Source organism: Falco cherrug, chromosome 13, assembly GCF_023634085.1.
Source record: "Falco cherrug isolate bFalChe1 chromosome 13, bFalChe1.pri, whole genome shotgun sequence".
NCBI classification, from domain to species: Eukaryota; Metazoa; Chordata; class Aves; order Falconiformes; family Falconidae; genus Falco; species Falco cherrug.
This window is the reverse complement of record NC_073709.1, coordinates 10,517,768-10,535,808: the sequence shown is the minus strand read 5'-3', so window position 1 is coordinate 10,535,808 and position 18,041 is coordinate 10,517,768.

The following is an 18,041-nucleotide window of genomic DNA, read 5'->3' as shown; positions in this document are numbered from 1 at the left end:
ATCGTACTCCAGCACTCCAGCGGTCAGCGAGAGGCGCTGCGAGCTGGCTTTGGGCAGCATCCTTGCAAGGCTCTGCGGGACCTCGGGCACTTGCACCGGCTGTCAGCATTCCCAGCGTTGCAGAGGCAACATCTCAAAACCAGCCTAACCCCTCGCTTAGGGCTTCATTTGTACCACGATGTTTTAATGCCACTATAAAATGCCAAGCGATGCCCTACAGCAATGTGATTGATGAGCATATGCCTTGTGCCCTGAGTGGCCCTGGCACTCCTGGGGCCATGAAGTGAGCAAAAGGTGACTCGTGGCCTCTCCCATTAGCCGGCTCTCCAGCACACACCGTGGGTGCCCAAAGGGATCTGTGCCTGCCAAGGCCATGGGCTGTCCCTGCAGGGAGATGTGCTAATGAATTAATCGTGTGGGACTGAAGACATGGGCACAAAGGAGGAGCAAAGGACCCTGCTGCCACAGGTACTTTCAGGGGTAGGGGCAGACTTATGTGCCGCAAACCAGAACTTCAACACATTTCAGGTATCTAAACCCCATAAAATCCAGAATCAGGACAATGCAGTGTCTCTGACCATCCTGACTGCACACTGACACTGTTGGCCCTTCCTAAGTGTTGTCTGATTTTAGAGATGCATCTGTCAGAGAAAGGGGCAGGCCTGCCTCTCTCCTAGATGTAGAAACCGAGAGGCCAAAGTTGACATGGTGGGAGAGTGAAATCCAGCTTGTAGGCTTCACTGAGGCCACACTTAAACTTTCTGGATGCCATCCCACCTAACCAGGTTATCGTATACCCCATGGCAGCAAGGGGACAGGCAGAATGGTCCCTATCTTGGAGAGCTGAAAGCAGAGGGCCGGGCAGCATGGAGAGGGTGTAGATACCTGAGCGGAGCTTTCCTGACGCACTGAGATGGAGGTGCCTAAAAATTCATCGCAAAGACACCCTCATCAACATGTGGATGAGCCCATAGGTCCTGTCCTTTCACAGTTACTGGCAACCAGTGCGTCCCAGTGTGGCCGACGGTCATCTCTCTCGGGTGCCAGGATGGATATAGCTTTGCCTTGCTTGAGTGCAGGAGCATTCGCAGAGACGCTGTCTTCAAGAGCACAGCTGATGAATGGACCCAGGGAGCCATGCAAAGATAAATGAGCTCCATAACCCTTGGCTTTGTCCACTCCTATAGTCTTTAATAACACTCCAGACGAGCTTAATCTGCATCAAATGCCTCCAGCAGCAACCCAAGCATGCTGAGACAGCCTATCCCATGGGCTTTTCACACACCTTCTTGCAGTATTTTTTTTTTTTTCTGTCACAAGGCTGTTTAACCTTGATGCCTGGCAATTAGCTGCCAGTCTGCTGCGTGGAGAAACAGTTCAAAACAGGGTATTTGAATGGTGGTTGAAGGAGCCTTTTTATATATATAGGTGTATCTATACATACATATATATATATAAAAGCCCTAAATACAGCCTTACCGCCTCCTAGCAGATGGGTCTGTCCAGCCATCCTCTGGCTGTGAGCACTCACAGCAACTCCCCCAGTGTCACCAGTCCCCCACAAAGGCATATTTCCTCCAAAGAGAATTGGAAAAGGGCAGTAATCCATGGCTGAGCTGTACCGGGAGCCTGCCTGGGAGCACTCAGCAGCAGCCCGCAAACGCCTAAGCAAGCAGCCCCAGCTGCCTGCTGACGTCTTCTGCCTTTGGTCTCAAAGCTGAAGCTTCCAGTTCTCCCCAGATTGTACCTGTGCCTGCAAGGAGACATGGGAAGGGAAAAGGGAAAGCAGGAAGGAAAAGGACAAAAAGCTTTTTGCCCATTTTGGTCTGGTTTTAATTGCTGACATGTCAAAATTTGAAACAGTCCAATTACCTCTCAGCAGCATGCTGGAGATTTCAAGTGGCTCCTGTAGGTATTTAAATGTGCGTCTGGGTTGTAGGGGATCTAATTAGGGGCTGTCTAATTGTGGCGATGTCGTCCTGAGAAACAGTGGTCTCTCGGAGACCAGAATGATCTTTGAGGTAAGCAAAGAGAGAGGCTTGCCGTCAGAAAGGGGCTGCCATCGTTCTCTGAGAAGAAAAAGATTCAATTAGACCATTCCTCATTTCAAAATGGGATTCCTTCACCCACAGGTTACCAGACCGAGCCTGAAAGTGGTGAGCAGTGGAGATGGGTGATGATGAGACGGCGGTGACTTCCAAACGTTTCTTTCAACATATTGGCTTGAAAATCCTGTGAAGATGTGAAAGCTTTTTTTCTGACTGATTTGTACTTCAAGCCAGCCTTTTCTAAGAGGGTTTTTTTGTACTATTGTCCTTTTCCATACCTTTTTTCCCCTCTCTCTCCCCTCCCCTCTATGACCCCTCTCCTCTGCCCGTGTTACCCACCAGCCTGTTCGATTTCTCCCATCACATGCTGCCTGCCAGGCAATGGGGAGGAGAGAGCACGGCCCTTCCCGAGGGCAGGGGTTGGCAGGCATTGCCCACCGGCAGGACCAGCCCCCTCCGGCTGTCCCTCCAGAGATCATCGCAAGCAGGTTTCACCACTCCCAGGGCACAGCTCCTGCCAAGGCTGGAGGAAATCATACAAAGCCAAATGAAATTCAATTCTGCATCCCCCCCACCCCTTTAGGTCTGCTTGCCTTCCCCAAACTGCCATCAACAAGGTGTAAAACCACCATGAAACGCCCCTCCAGAGCACGCAGGTGGGCTGGTGCTTGGCTTTCCTCTCGAGATCTTTCTGATCCTGGTGGTTTTGGTAAGAATTAAATCATCTGGATTCCCTAGCGGTTTTATTTGCATGTATCGATTCCCGGCGAGGCAGAAAGTTTAAATTGGAGTGATTGATTGGCACAGCGTTAGCTCTGATCAGTGTGGCACCTTTAAATGAATACAGTCATCTTGCACTTAATTAGAGATGACTTGGTTATTTCACTGAGCATTTCGTGTCAGGTTGGGTACCAGCGCAGCTGTTCAGCTCGCTGCAAGGCAGAACGTGGCCAGAGGGTGGTTCTGGTTTGCCCATAGTTATAGGAAAGCAGATGAAGGGAGAGGAACAGAAATTTGGAAGTGAGGATGTAGCTGAGACCCTCAGGCAGGAGAGGAGGGTGGGACAGAGAAGGGCACCCGGCCACAGCCTTCGTGCTGTGGTCAGTTAGCAAGGTAATCGCCAAGCAGACCTCCACTTCATTTGTCATGGTGAACGGCTGCAAAAGATGTTATGTTTCTCAGTGAACCAAAAATTCATTTGACCCATAGTGAAATCACTTTTTAAAGTGGAAAAAACCCTAAAAAAAAAAAAAAAAAAAAAAAAAAGTAAGATGCCCATTTGTTTGTTTATTTTTACTTGGTCTATTTGATATTGATGAATATTCCATTTCCTCATCCCTGTGCTCTGAGGGTTATTTATGTTGGGGTAATAGGTCCATGAGCTGCAGCCCGGCATACAACTGGACACCATGAGAGATACCCCCAGCGCCCTGAAGGACAGTGGTCCCTTGGGGTGGGAGGGTGAGGTAGGACCTCAGGGATGCCATCCCCTCTCCAAGCGAGGGACCAGGTTCCCTCTCCATCCCTGCCGCAGCTCAGGTGCCCACTGGTCTCTGCCTCCAGAGGCACTTCCTGGGTGCTGGTGTCCCCTGTCTTGGTGGTTTGCCCGTGGTGACAGGAGGAAAAAGCTGGTTCTGAGCCCAGTGCCCAGGTCCGAGCCCAGGCAGGATCCGAGCCGGCACTCAGTCCTGCTGGAGTTGGTTTAATTCCTGTGCTGCTTAGCAATGGATGTTTAGTCACAGACTCCCCAGTTGCACGTGGGCGAAGCACACCTGAGCACTCATCAGGCATTGTTATTAAAACTTTATTATGTAAATTAATTGCATATATAAGTACTGGCATAGCACACTGGAGGGCAGGCTTTGCAGACTCAGAAAATGTCTGCAAATTCTCTGGATTTCCCCAGTTTGAAAATGTTTCCTTTCCCTTCCAGAAACACCAAAGTGCACAAATGGGTTTTTCTTACCCTGGGGCAAGGAGATAGATCATGCAGCACAGCAAAAGGGCAGCCAACATAAGGCAGGAAGGATGCAGCGCGGGGGCTGCCATGCGCACAGCTCCTTGGTGCAGCGGCGTTAAGTACCGCCACGCCATCGCATCTCCAGCGTGCTTTCTGAGGCATCTTCCCCAACTCTGGTGCAAATATAACGGTTCCCCCAGATCCACATTTATTGTTTTCAAATGAACGTTCTCTGCAGCTTGATTGTATTTAATAATGTTAAAATGTTTATCCCCCCACCCCCTCCCAGTGGCGTGTGCCATGGGTCTCCAGCTATCCTCACCCCCACGGTGACCTGGGAGGCTTCTCCCTGTTGACGTTGGGCAGGCAGCTGTTCTGTTGGACCATGTGTTGCAGGAAAAGGCTCAATCTCCATATCAGTTGGCCTGAAAACTTCTCAGAAATGAGCTCCAGAATATTTTCTTTTTTTTCCCTTCTGCAGATGCAATCCCACGCTGGGTGGAAATGGAGTCTGACTGTGCCACAGCATCTCCCGTATAATGTCTCCTTGGTGGTGTGCCACAGCATCTCCTGTATAAAGCCTCTTTGGTGTTAATGTAACTCCCCAGGAGCTTTCACAAACGTGGAGGGCATGCGATGACACAGACCTTCCGAAGGAGAAACTAACCTGTCTGTATCTTCCTCGTGCTTCATGTCAACAAAAATAATTGCGGTTGGAGCATTCCTCCTCAGTTCATGGAATTAATGAAGATTGCACCGCTAAGGTAAATAAAATTAAATAAAATAGTGCGTGCAGAAGGTGAGCCTGGGTACCAGGGGATGGGTGATGAGCTGAAGAGATGTGGGCTCACAGGTGGGGAACAAGCCCCCAGGTGGGTACCACCGCAAGGGGCTGGAGGTAGGAAATAAGGGACTGATGCATTCTGAGGAACCAGTTGTTTGACAAATTACCAGGAAAATTAGACAATTAAGCTATACTTCCTCTCAGCTGCTTTCAGTAATGAAGTTTGATGTTAACAAAACTAGCCACCCAATTTTTCCCTGCCCCGTCCCGGAGGACATGTGGGAAGGCATGAGGAGCGAACCAGAGTAAAAGCTGACTCCACGCATGATGAAACACGTTTTGGGCCAGTTTGCCATCTGACATCCTCTACGGCACCACAAAATTACCAGTACAGAGCTACATGGCTTTGCAAGACATACCCCAACCCCATTGCACCAGCCACATGCTTACATTTATCCCAGTTTTCCCAAATCCCAAATTTCTTCACCCCAAATTACCAACAGGCAGGCCCCCCTCTGCCCCAGGCACCTTTTTTATCCCCGCACCCCCTCCCACCACACGCCTCCATCTCCTTTCTTCTCCCAAGGCTCTTTCACTCTAAAACAGCACAAAGCCAGGCCTCAACAGGCCGGCGGGGTTGGGGGGAAAAGGGCACTCAGCCTCTCCGAGGGCACAGGCCACCAGCGACAGCACACACTCGCACCTGCAGGGATACACAGCATGACACAAGCCCAGCACTGGCTCAGATGCTTCATCCCATGGCACCAAACTGCCCTCTCAGTGCCACTCCCTGTGGGGTGGGTTTCTTTAATTTTTTTTTCAGAGAGACATATTTTGTCACAGTGCCACCCACCTCACCCTTGCACAACTCAGACGCAGCAAAAAAAGGCGCCTGGGGCAGAGGGGGGCCTGCCTGTTGGTAATTTGGGGTGAAGAAATTTGGGATTTGGGAAAACTGGGATAAATGTAAGCATGTGGCTGGTGCAATGGGGTTGGGGTATGTCTTGCAAAGCCATGTAGCTCTGTACTGGTAATTTTGTGGTGCCGTAGAGAATGTCAGATGGCAAACTGGCCCAAAACGTGTTTCTTCTGCGGTACAGCCCTTCTTAATCCCATCCAGCTCCTTCTGTGCTCCTGGAAAAAATGAAAAGGTTAACTGAAAATCATGACATTAAAAAAATAAATAAATTCAAAGCATGTCAAGAGCCAGGAATAAATCAGCTATCAACTCTTGCATTGCTCCTGAGAGTTGGCACATGTATGCAGGGACATGAAAAATCTGCCGGTGCCGCTCCTTGCACACCCTCACCCTTCAAGGTCAGGTGTTCCCCGCTGGATGTATGAAATCCTCAGACACACACATGCATGAGAAGCGTACAGAGGGTTTCATATGGGATACGGTGTTTGCCCTAACGGGAGAAGCAAAAGAGCCTTCAATACCATGGTCCTTATGAATAAGGAGCTGCTTGCTGCCCGGGTCAGTGATTTTGGGTTCACTTCCTGAAGAGCCCAAGTCCTCCACATGCTCTTCTGTCCCATCAACCAAAGTCCCCCCACCCTCAGCAGCAAAATCTGATTCAAAGGATGGGTTTGATGGATGCCTGTCTTCTCTGATGTGCTGGGCTGCCACAGCCCATCTCCTGGAGGGGGACCAGAGGAGGTTTAGCTGCAGGCGGAAGCCGTTGTGAATGGAAGGGGTCCAAAGCAAAGCCCGGTAAATGCTCCTGGGCTGGGGGTGATGCACAGGACATGTGCCCTGCTGTGACCCCAGGTCACCCGAGGCTGCCTGTGGACAGAGGTCTGATGGAGCCAGTGGTCTGAGTGAAGTTACAGCACAAACTGAGCAAATATTAAAAGAAACCAACCACCTGGAAGGAGGTCCTTTCAGCATCCGTGAAACGAAGCATCTGGGATTTCTTTGCAGAAGGTAACAGAAGGGTTTCTTACTAAAACTGTTCCTTTTTGGATAAATAGTGTTTTTAATTCTAAAGACATATGTAAATGTGTTCAGTGTGAGACTGGGAAACCATGGGGGAGAGGGAGGAAGGAGCAGGAGGAGCAGCCAGCAATGCTCTGGGGACATCAGGTCTGTCTTTGGGAGGAGAAAGTCATCCTATCACCCTGGTCGAGTAATCTCCTACAGTGGCATCGCCACCACAGCTCCCCCGCACATGCTGGGGTGGGTGAACTAGGTGGCAGATGGACTCTGTTAACAGAGGTTGGAGTCAAGAGGATTGTCTCTGTATGCCTTTTAAAAAATCTCCTCTTAATCAGAGCCACTGTAATTATTTTAGTATCTTTTTTCCCCTTCCTACTCTGCAACTGCACTTGGCTTTGCAAGTCCTCAGAGGGAATTTTATGGAAGAAAGCATGTGCTTTTTTAATATCTATTTTAGATATATTCCTAACAATGTACTTACCAGGAAACAGGTGGGTTTTTTGGGGGGGAGTGATTATTTTGTCTTACAAGAGACAAAAAAGCCACCACAGGCCTTTAAGGATCAGTGAGATCTTGCATGTAATTATGAACCGAACTCTCAGCTCTGTACACCCGTCTGCCCACATAGCAGCTGCCTAGACCAAAATCCACATCTGCCAGCCCTGCCTCCCTCCTCCCTCGCACCTTGGATCATGGCAGCTCTGTCACCTCCCTGTAACTGCAGACCCAGCCATGCTGCCAGGCAGCAGGGACAAGGCACTAGGTGCCCTTGGGGCAGCAAGACAGGACTTTGGGGTTTGCACCAAAGCTGTGCCAGCATACACATCCCTCACGTGTGTTTCAGTTGTCCCTTGTGCGGTTACAGGTCAAACCTTCCAGCCCCATCCTCCTGTGGGCCCCCTTTTATTGCAGCCTATTACAGGTGGGGTTCCTCAGGGCTCCTGCAGGGTTTCGTGTCCTTTCTGGAGCTATGTGACATTTGTGGAGAAGCCTGTGAGCTCTCAGCCCCCAAGATGCACTTGCAGCCTTCACTTTTGGACGTGTTTGCAGTATTTTTTCTGCCTGCTGTTGGATAATGCTGTAAAGGAAAGAGCCGTCTCCCAAAGAAAGAAAACCAACCACCAAACCATCCCCCACGGTGGTTTTTCTGGGAGAGCTGTTGCCCCACAGGTGCAAGTGGTTCCCCCAGACAAGGCAGCACCTGGCAAGGCAGGGTGAGGCCAAGTGGCCACAGCTGAGGGTGATTCAGCACCAGCGTGCATTGCACCGCGGGCGGCCTGAAGAGGTCTGTGGGGTCAGATCAGAGTATGCTCCACTGCAGTGGGAGCATAGCTGGGGTGGTGTGTCCTCTCCTAGAGAGGACCCAGATCTGGACCTGGACCTCTACTTCTGCTTTGGGAGACCTGGAGCTGGTGTGGGAGCTGCATTTAGGATGGGAGCTGCGATCATACATCATGTCCTGGCAGGCAAGTGGTGACTGGCTGCTTCTTAGAAGGTTATGGATGTGAAAACTGTTTTGATTAAGCCTATTGAAAGTGTCTGTGTGTGCAGAGAGTCTCTGCACCTTTGCATGTCTATAGATGCATGTCAGACTTTTAGTGAGATGTCTAAAGGGTCCCCAACCCACTCCTTAAAAAACTTGATTTCTCTAAGGATGTCTTTTGAACTTCTCTCTGAAAGATGGGGAAAGAGAGGAAAGAACAAGAGTTGACCTGTGTGTGACTTGAAGGTGTGAAGGCTGTGGTCCTGGCCACCTAAGCTGTGTATTTATTGCTCTGCCTGGGCGTTGGATGGAAAGGTTCACTGTTTCCTAGCAAAACTGTTGGCTGGGGGTTGCTGGCACAAGGAGGAGCAGAAGTAGGGAAGAGAAGGGGCTGCGTGGAGCAGCTATGGGAGGCACCTGGCCATTTCTATGTGAGCTCACACAGGCTGATGTGGGGAGAGGTGCTTGCAGGAGCCCTGCATGCCTGGTGGGTACACCAGTGACAACCTCTGCAGCCAGCTTTCCTCCCAGCAAGGATAAGCATGGTCCAGAGCAACCTGGCTCTTCCAGAGGTCCAAAACTGGGCTTGGTGCAGCTGGAGGCCATCTGCCCCTGCCTCTCAGTCATGAGCAATTTTCACACTGCATTGATGGTGTTCTTGTAAAAGTGCCTGCCAAACATTTAGTTCAGTTTACTGAAGAGAAACTGGTTTTAACGGTGTGACCTTCAGCTGTAGGGAATATGTTCAAGCCAAGACACAAGCGCTTCCAGTCCCCAGTGCTTTGCTGCTTGCCCCAATAAAGGACAGTAGCAGTGACCAGGAGAACTACTGCAGCCCTGATGGCACTGCAAACCTGGCCAGAAATTGTTGCTGTGTTTCAAAGAAACTATGACCTCACAAAAGGGTGGCTTGTCACAGCTGTAAAGCTGATGCTGTAATCAAAAGAGAAGCTGTTCCAGCTGAAGAAGCCCAGCCCCAAGGCTGCCATGGGGCAGACAGACCCTGCAAAGACAGGATCAAATGCTTGGTTACATCTTCAAACCCAGGGAAGAGAGTGTTTTGTGTACCAGGGGAAAGAAAAATGACCACTAGCCAAGCCATTCTCCAGTTCCACCTCTCTTGCTAACTAATTACATTTTTTTGCATCTATTCCTGTCATTTAATGCTTTTTATATCAAAGGGCACATGGTAGCCTTGCTTGACAGACCACAGCGCTCTTGTGCACAGCACAGTTGATCTGTGCTGGGTCCAAAGGTTGACATCTAGGCTGTAATTTCCAGCCACTGGGTTTGTTTCTGTGATTTATGTTTTGGTTCTCCTTCTCTTTGTGTCTCCTATCATGCTTGCAGCCCATAAGATGGGCTTTAAGGACGAAACAGACATTTTCAAGTCATTGTCTCCCACCAACAATTAGGAGTTTGGCCCAAGGTGTGGACATCCAACCAAATAGGGAAGCTGGCAAACAGAACCAAAAGAGAAAAAAAAAAAATCAGCCATCTTCTGGCAAGGCATGCTAAGCCTGTGGCACTGACTGCTTCATGGAAGCAGTGCAGACAAGCTTAGCAGGATTTAAGGTAAATGCCTTCACAATATTTTATTTATATAGAGATAAGGAATGTAAAGGGATACAGGAAAAGAGGATCACGGGAGCCAAGCATAACTGAGGCAGCCCAGCATTTGCAGGTGGCTTTGGGACATTATCTCACCCAAACAGATCTTCAGAGATAGGGGGCTTGAGTGAGAGGTCTGCTCTGGAGCAACTCTGGACCAAAACTGGCATTTGCTGCCTTCAACCCCTTCCAGACTCTCCTTGGGATATGCTGAGAACTTCTGTTTTCCTGTGACACCACTGTGTCTGTTTCTCTGTGTGGGCTTTTTTTGTTGTTGTTGTTGCTGGTTTGTTTTGTTTTTGGGTTTTTTTTGGCGTTTGTTTGTTTTATTTTGGTTTGGTTTTTTTCGGTCCATGGGGCCAGAACTGATGCAGCTGGTTGGTCTGCTAAGCACATTTGGGTAGAAATGGTATAGCCAAATACAAGCTGGTGAAAGACATGCAGCTCTCCCAAAACTTTGGCTGTAGTTTCAGGGCTAGTGGTGGTAAAATAGCAGCAGAGCTCTACTGCAGCTGTGTGGGAAGGGCACAGGAGGCTTCCCTCTTCTGGGCAGGCCGGAGTCACCCGAGATGCCCTTTCCCAGGGGGTCAGCAATGCAAGTCAGAACTTTAGGAAGAAATGATATCACTTAGGCATTGCCCTTGCTTGACACAAGAGGTCAGCCATGGCGGGGAGGGTCTAGCAGGTTGTCTCAATCAGTAGGAGAAATTGCTGGCAAGCTGGGTACTTTCCTTGTAGGAAAGGAAGCAACTATCTATCTCAGTCCTGTTTTCTCAAACCACAATGAAGCTAAACCAGCACGAGCACTTTCATTGCTCACAGCTCCAAATCTTTTCAGCTAGCAGCTAATGAAAAGCACTCTGCTTTTTCTTGGGGTTGTGCTGCTGGGGCTGCCATGCGGTCTCCACGGCTGGATTGACATCTTTGTCTGCTGCTGTCATGTTTCCACTGTCCCTGCTCCTTCCCAGGCACACAGCCATCCTCATCTGCCTCCCACTCCAATTCCTCAGCCTCCTGGTGGGCCCTTGGCCTGAATGTTGGGCAAGGGCTGCGTTTCAGAGCCCTTGGCTCTGCGATGGGATTAGTGGCTGGCTCGAGCTCAAAAGGCTGCTGTGGCACCCACCAGCCAAAATATTTTTTTTGCTCTCCTCAAGTCTAACTGTGTATTAGATGATGCAGGGCAGGGGGTGGAGAGGAAGCACTCCAGCCCCCCCCACCCCCACCCCCACCTTTGCAACAGGGGAAGAAACAAGTGTGCAGCTCTACCAAACAATTTTCTCAGTATTTCAGGTTTGGACATTCTTGCCCCTGTGTGACAGGGTAAAAACAGGGGGAACTGGAGCATTTTTTTAATTATTTTTTTTAAAATTAAACTCTATCTTTAACATCTGTCAGCAGGCTTGACTGGACACAACCCCCCCCCCAAAAAAAAAAACTAAACAAGCCCCTCTAAAGTTTCTTGTTATCAGTGTTTTAAAAACTTTGCTTTCTGTCTCCAGATCATGGTACGAATCAACCACACAGCAGCAGACACTGATCTCTTCTTCCAGAGATGTAAAGCAGCAAACCCAGTATGACCCAGTATGCCTTATAGCTTTATTCAGCTTAGATAGACACTATTCAAGTCTTGGTGCAAAGACCATCAGCTGGGAACTGGAGTTCAGCTGCTGCCCAGCTAGAGCCAGGGCAGTGTGCTTGCAGGGGTGGCCGGGGCTCCACAAAGACTGCGGTGAGATGCACACCAGCAGTGCTCGGAGGTGAGATGGTGGGTTTACAACTTGAGGCAAGGGAGGAGAGATTTGCCACTGCAACCCAGCATGGCTGGGAGCGACTGGTAAAGCACCAGGATCCATAGGGCTGGCTTTTCTCTGGGCCGATGTGAGGCTGAGGAGTAAGTTTCTTCCAGGTAGGCAGCAGCAGCCGTGCCTACAGCTTGCCGGGTAGGAGGGTTGCTGCACTGTGCAGCTTATTTCTGCATCTGGCAGTGCAGCAGCTGGACTGTGTCATGCTCAGTCAAGCCTTGGTGTCTAGACAGCAAGGACCAAGTGCAGTGAGTGGCTCGTCAAGAGCGGTCCCTCAGGCACACCCGTGTGCATGCACACTCAATCCGGTGTGTGCCGGATGCGAATTGCAAGGACTTTACCGTGGTGGGCAGCCGGAGGTGTTTGTCGTGCATGTGTTCGCAAGGTAGGCGGTGGCGTGGGGCTGTACGATGCTGTGTGGCCTCTGGTCGGTTCTTCCCTCTGAGCGTGGGGAATGTGACAACTGAGCTGCTTTGGCCAAAGTCCTCTGCCTCCTCGCTCTCAGCCAAGAGGCCTCCTGTGCTGCTTGCAAAAGCCTTGTGGCCTCGCTGCCCCTGCACAGCGTGCAGCATGGGGATCTGTTGTACCTGGCTCTTGTCACACAGCCCAGCCCCTGGCGCAGGGTGCCTGGTACAGGGCACGTGCCTGCCAGCACGGGCTGTGCTGCTGCTACTTTTTGCAGCAGGTGCTTCAGTGCAGGAATGAACCGGAGCAGCTCTTGGCCACAGTAAAAGATTGCTCTCCTTGTTCCAGTGGGGCCTGTGCAGGTGGCAAGCATCAATTCAGGGGTAGATTTTGTTGTTGTTGTTGCTTCTGACTTCTGCAAGTGCTTTGCGGAGAGGATGCTGAAACCCAGCGGCAGAGCCTCACTTCCACTCTGTTTAGCGCAAAGAACTGTCCTGTTTGTAAGGTGGTTTCTCCCCCCCGCCCCCCCTCCCCTTAGACCACTGACTTGCTGCACAGCCCATAGCTCTCCTCTGCGTTGGTGTTAAACGAATCCTGGATTATTTGTAGGATCCTTTCTCTTTTTACAGAGTAGTTATAAAGAGCTGTCTCAGCCTGCTGTGTCATGTGTATGGGTGGATGGAAAGGGATGTCATGATTCATCAGAAGCATCAGTGCATCCAGCAAACAGGGCCTGCAACCCATATGGGAGAAGGAAAATGTTCTTGCGACAGATGGTTGGACTTCTTTTGGTTTTGGAGTGTTTTTTTTTTTGTGTGTGTGTGGAAGTAGGAAGTATTTGTAGTACTGAGCTGGAAGGCAGGGATGAGGAGCAGAATGAAGTGCCCATGGTCCAGCAGGAAATGGTCAGCGACCTGCTGCTCTGTTTGGACATGACAAGTCTCTGGGGCTGGATGGGATCCACCTGGGGGTACTGAGGGAGCTGGCAGAGCAGATTGCCAAGCCACTCTCCATTGTTTGTTGACAGTCTGGGCTAACCAGGGAAGTCCCACAAGAGTGGAGGGTAGCCAATATGGTGCTCATCTACAGGAAGGAAGAGCTTCTCCAGATAAATAGCCCCAGGACAAGAGGAAATGGCTTCAAATTTCACCAGGGGAGATTTAAACTGGGTATTAGGAAGAATTTCTTCATTGAAAGGATGGCCAAGCATTGGAACAGGCTGCCCAGGGAGGTGGTGAAATTGCCATCCCTAGAGGTGTTTAATATAAAAAAAGAATAATACATAGATGCAGTGCTTAGGGACATGGTTTAGTGGCGGGCCTGGCAGTTTTGAGTTAATGGTCGGAGTTGATCTTAAAGGTCTTTTCCAACTTAAATGATTCTACAAGAAGTTAATTGTTGGGCAGTTGATGCATTGTCTGACTTTGGAAATTCTGAGATGGATGTAAGGAAATTTTTCAGAGGGACCAGGGAGAGAGAAAAGGCACTACATCCAAACCCTGGGATTTCAGATCTGGGCTGCTCCTGGCACAGGAGCGATCTGATGGGGTCCAGGGCTCTCGCCTCCTGACAGAGGGGCATGAATGCATTCCTCAAACCTCCATGACAGCATAGGAGCAGGGATTTTTCTTATTGTTGATTCTGTAAAAGGTGATTATGTAGAATGTGATGCTTCTGAGAGTTTTCCTGTTTATTGGAAACTACTAACAAATATCATGAGAATATGCCCTTTCTGGAAGGGAACATCTTCATTGTGGTTTTCAGCAGTACAGGAGAACTGAGCAGTTCTGGACTGGAGACGCGTATCAGTAGCTGAATGTGTTCAGCAGGGGCATCTGTCACATTGGTGATGCTGTAGAGGGGTAGAATTAGTTGCTTCAGAATGCTAGTGTTTTATTTTGTGCTGTTAAGTATTTCTTGAGTGGTACTGATGAAGTAATCATAACAACATGAAAATCCTTGTTGCTAAAGTAAAGTACTGGTTCAGTGTTCAAGTGGCTCATCTCCCAGAGAGCAGTCAAGGTCAGAAAATAAACAGCATATCCAAACAAAATGGATTTCCAGGCCACCATGTGGGGTGTCTGCATCATCAGAAGAGACTGATGCAACAGTGTGCTATGATCTCTGGAGCACTGTCCACAGAAGAGAAATACTGAGGGCCAGCACTGTGGTTATGACTCCCAGTATAAGAACCCTTTTGCTATGGGTGTAATTCATGATGGCAATAAGTCATAATGAACTGTATGACCATACAATGAGATCTGGGCCTAATGTTTAGATAGGTGTTGAAGACTGTAAAAATAAGGTCCTAATGGAGGGTGAAGAAAAGATGAGGGTGGATACATAGCCCTCCTGCTACCCATAAGGAAGAGTGCCATTCCCTAAAAAAACAAACAAACAAAAAAACCCACCCCAAAGTCCATTTGTTCCACCCCTCAAGTGTGAGCCAGATCTGGAGGATAACAGAAGGGATATTCTTAGAGGGCAAGATCAAGGAAATCTCTTTCCCTGCCCTCTCAAAGTGGGGGGTTTAGCTCAGCTCTGTCCAGTATATGCTGTATGTATTTATTACAGACTCCATATATGTATTCTATATGTATAGCATTTATCATTTATGCTGCATGCATATAGTGTATAAACCACAGATTATATCCTCTTATGTATGCTATGTTATATAGTACAAATAAGCTGTACTATGTATCGGCTAGCAAGTACTGTTCTTAGATAAATTTCTTCAGTACTACCTAGCATACATTGCATATTCTATAGTATACATGTGGTTGCATATATATAGAAACATTCTTCAAGAGATGATAGATGCTACATAATAAAATAAAAAAATACATGTATCTTAAATGGATATACTACATAAATACATCCACATAATATACATGCCTGTTTATAGTGTGTATGTAGACCGTATTGCATATAAGACAATTACATAATTACTGAATAATGTATCAACATGTTTACAACTACATAGTATGCATACTATAAGATTTGATAGTTTACAAATAATTTATTATATCTTATATTACATTATGCAATGTATTGTATCTATCTTGCTAATGACATCTATTATACAGACAACGCAGTATGATGGTATAATTACTACATAGTATGATAACAATATGATTTATATGTATGAATAGTGTATATATATCAGAATATTTCAGGCTAGAGATTATGTACTGTATAATATAAACTGTCCTGTACAGACATAGCACCTAAGTTACATATATACTACATAAAATGCCATTTATGTTATAGGATAGATGTTGTTACATATCAAATTGACTATTAAACAGTACATAGGATATACGTTATCTATAATATGTGGTCTATAACATAGTATTTGTAGTAGATTGCTGGTATACATCATCTCCATACTACATGGTACACATAGGGTATAGCTTACATAGTATTTATATATGAAGTATTTTATATTTACTTGATATCACAGCTTTTACCTGTAGTGTTTACAGAATGTATAAAAATGAGTTTGAACTAGAACATATTTTCTTTAGAGTATGCAGTTTTATCTGATTGAATTAGGTATAGTACATAATAATATACACTATAACATCCAAAATATATTTACACATCATCTGATATATAGGAAAGAATATATATCCCATCACGTATTATGTAGTGTATATCGTACATACAACTACACCTCACATTCTGATTAGAGTATATACTACTATATACTGATATAAATCATGTATATCAGATGAATTGTGTCTTTTTTTTATACATAGATGTATATACATAAAGAAGAAAGCAGGAGGAGTCTCCTTGTCTCCTTTCCCTTTCTTCTGCAACAATAAACATCCCCCACCCTGGTGTGGAGGTGACACCTCTTCCAGGACAGAGAAGGGAGTTTTAGTTTCAGGATGTCCCTGGCATTGCTTTTCGGTTTGTGGGTCTTTGATGCTCATTTCAGCTGTCTTGTGATTAGATCTTTCTGTCCTCCATCGTTCCATCTCCACTTGTATTTCAAAACTGGTTTCCTGGCCTGCTGGGGAATGGGGGTGGGGACAGATATATAAAAAAAAAAATATTAAAAATTCAAGTTTAGGCTTACATTTCCCATCCAGAAGGATGCTTCTAGCAAGCAGGTGCTCAGAAGCTGGTGTGAAATGAGTAGGAGTTGGAAGTACACGGCACAGACCCAACCAGCTCCTTGGACTCTGCAAAACCCAGCAGCAGTGGTGGCACTGCTTCACAGGCTTGTGCTGAAAAATATTAATAAAAGCCTGCTCCATTCTTGCTACTTTGTGACAGCAAGGTTGTTCTCGCTCAGCTTGTCTTCCTTGCCTTTTCCTGTAGGAGCTTGCATTGCCTAAACACTATTTCTAAGGCACAGAGGGGGATTTTCTCAACTTTCCTCTGCTGAGCACCATTTCTTTCTGCTGAAAACCAAACTTCATCGTGATCTTGTTTATCGGTGCTTTTGTTTCTAGGTGAGATGTGTCCAGACACATTGCAATGGGCTATACAACGCATACCACAAGAGCATTTAGGTTGATGGGGGCACCACTCCCCCTGCAATCTCACAATGGCCCCACAATCTCCTTAAGCACACGTACCTGGCACCCCAAGAGTCCTGCACCGCTCTCTCCAAAAGGCTGTTGGAGTGGTTGAGATGAGGACCTCCCGCACAGCCGACCAGCTGGATTCAGAGCCTTTCGCCACCCTGCAGTGTCGGTGTGTAAATGCTCGGTGGCAAACGCAAATGCTAACCCTGCTTTCCAACACCAGCCACGCACACAGGCGGGTGCTCTGCTGCCGCAGCGGGGGGATGCTCGGTAGGTTTGAACTGGAGGGGACCCCTCACCCGGCTCATGCACCCACAGTGCCCCAAAAGCGACCAGCCCCGAGCTGCCACCACCAGATGGAGCAGCCTCCCCGAGTTCCTCCTCCACCGACTGTTGTCTCACCACGGCTCCTTTTTCTTTTTCTTTTTTTTTTTTCTACAGGAATTCATTACGATAAATGTTTTATCAGTGAATTCCGAAAGAATTAACAGTGATTTGCCACTTACTTTACGGGGTTGCCGATAATTCTAATGGAACGAGAAATTAGGGTATTTAAATATCTCCTGACACTTTTATTTCAGGGAGGGGAAAAAAAAAAAAAAAAGACCAACACCAAACCCCAAGGCTAATTACAATCCCAAAGCACAGTTTTCACCTTATGAGATAGATCAAGGTCATAAAGACCCCTTTGGAAGCTTCTGTGCGGTGAAGAATCAAAACCAATTTAAAGCGTGCACACAGCCCACGGAGGAGCGGCAGTTTGCATGGAAACCCTGAAAGGCAGCCCGACTCCTCCAGGAGAATCTCTCTGAGAAGCTGAGCAGAAAATGTGGTAACTGGGCCTCTGTTTCTACAGTGACCTTTGCTGTTACCAGCTCAGCAAAACTTCCCCAGGCACAAATTCACACTTTTCCAAACAAGATCTGGAAGAGGAGATGTCAGTCTGGCCAGCAGCAGCAGCAGTATAATTAAGGAGAATTTATCACTCATTGCATCCTAGCAGATTTACCTGCTCTTTGCCTAATCCACATCATCTGGACAAACACGCATCCCTGCAAGGGTCTGAGCAGCTTCACACGCATGCCCATCTTCACCCTTGAAAACCATGGAGGTTTTCCTCCTGACCTTGTGCTATTCAAAAAGGGTGGGACCTAGATGAGAGATTAATTTTTTTTCTCCTTTTAAACATATACACCTGCTGAAGACAAAAATGCTCCCTTGCAGCAGAAACAGGGTACACTGCAGGGGTCCTCAAACTACAGCCCGTGGGCCAGATACGGCCCCCCCAAGATCCTCAATCCAGCTCCCTGGTATTTACAGACACCCCCCCCCCCCCGCCCCGCTGGGGGCTGGGGGAGGGAAACCAAGATGACTGCCTGCCACTTCATCCGCACGCCGGCCCCCTGTTTAAAAAGTTTGAGGACCCCTGGGCTACAGCATGGGTGAAGTGGGCACCTCCTCCTAGGCT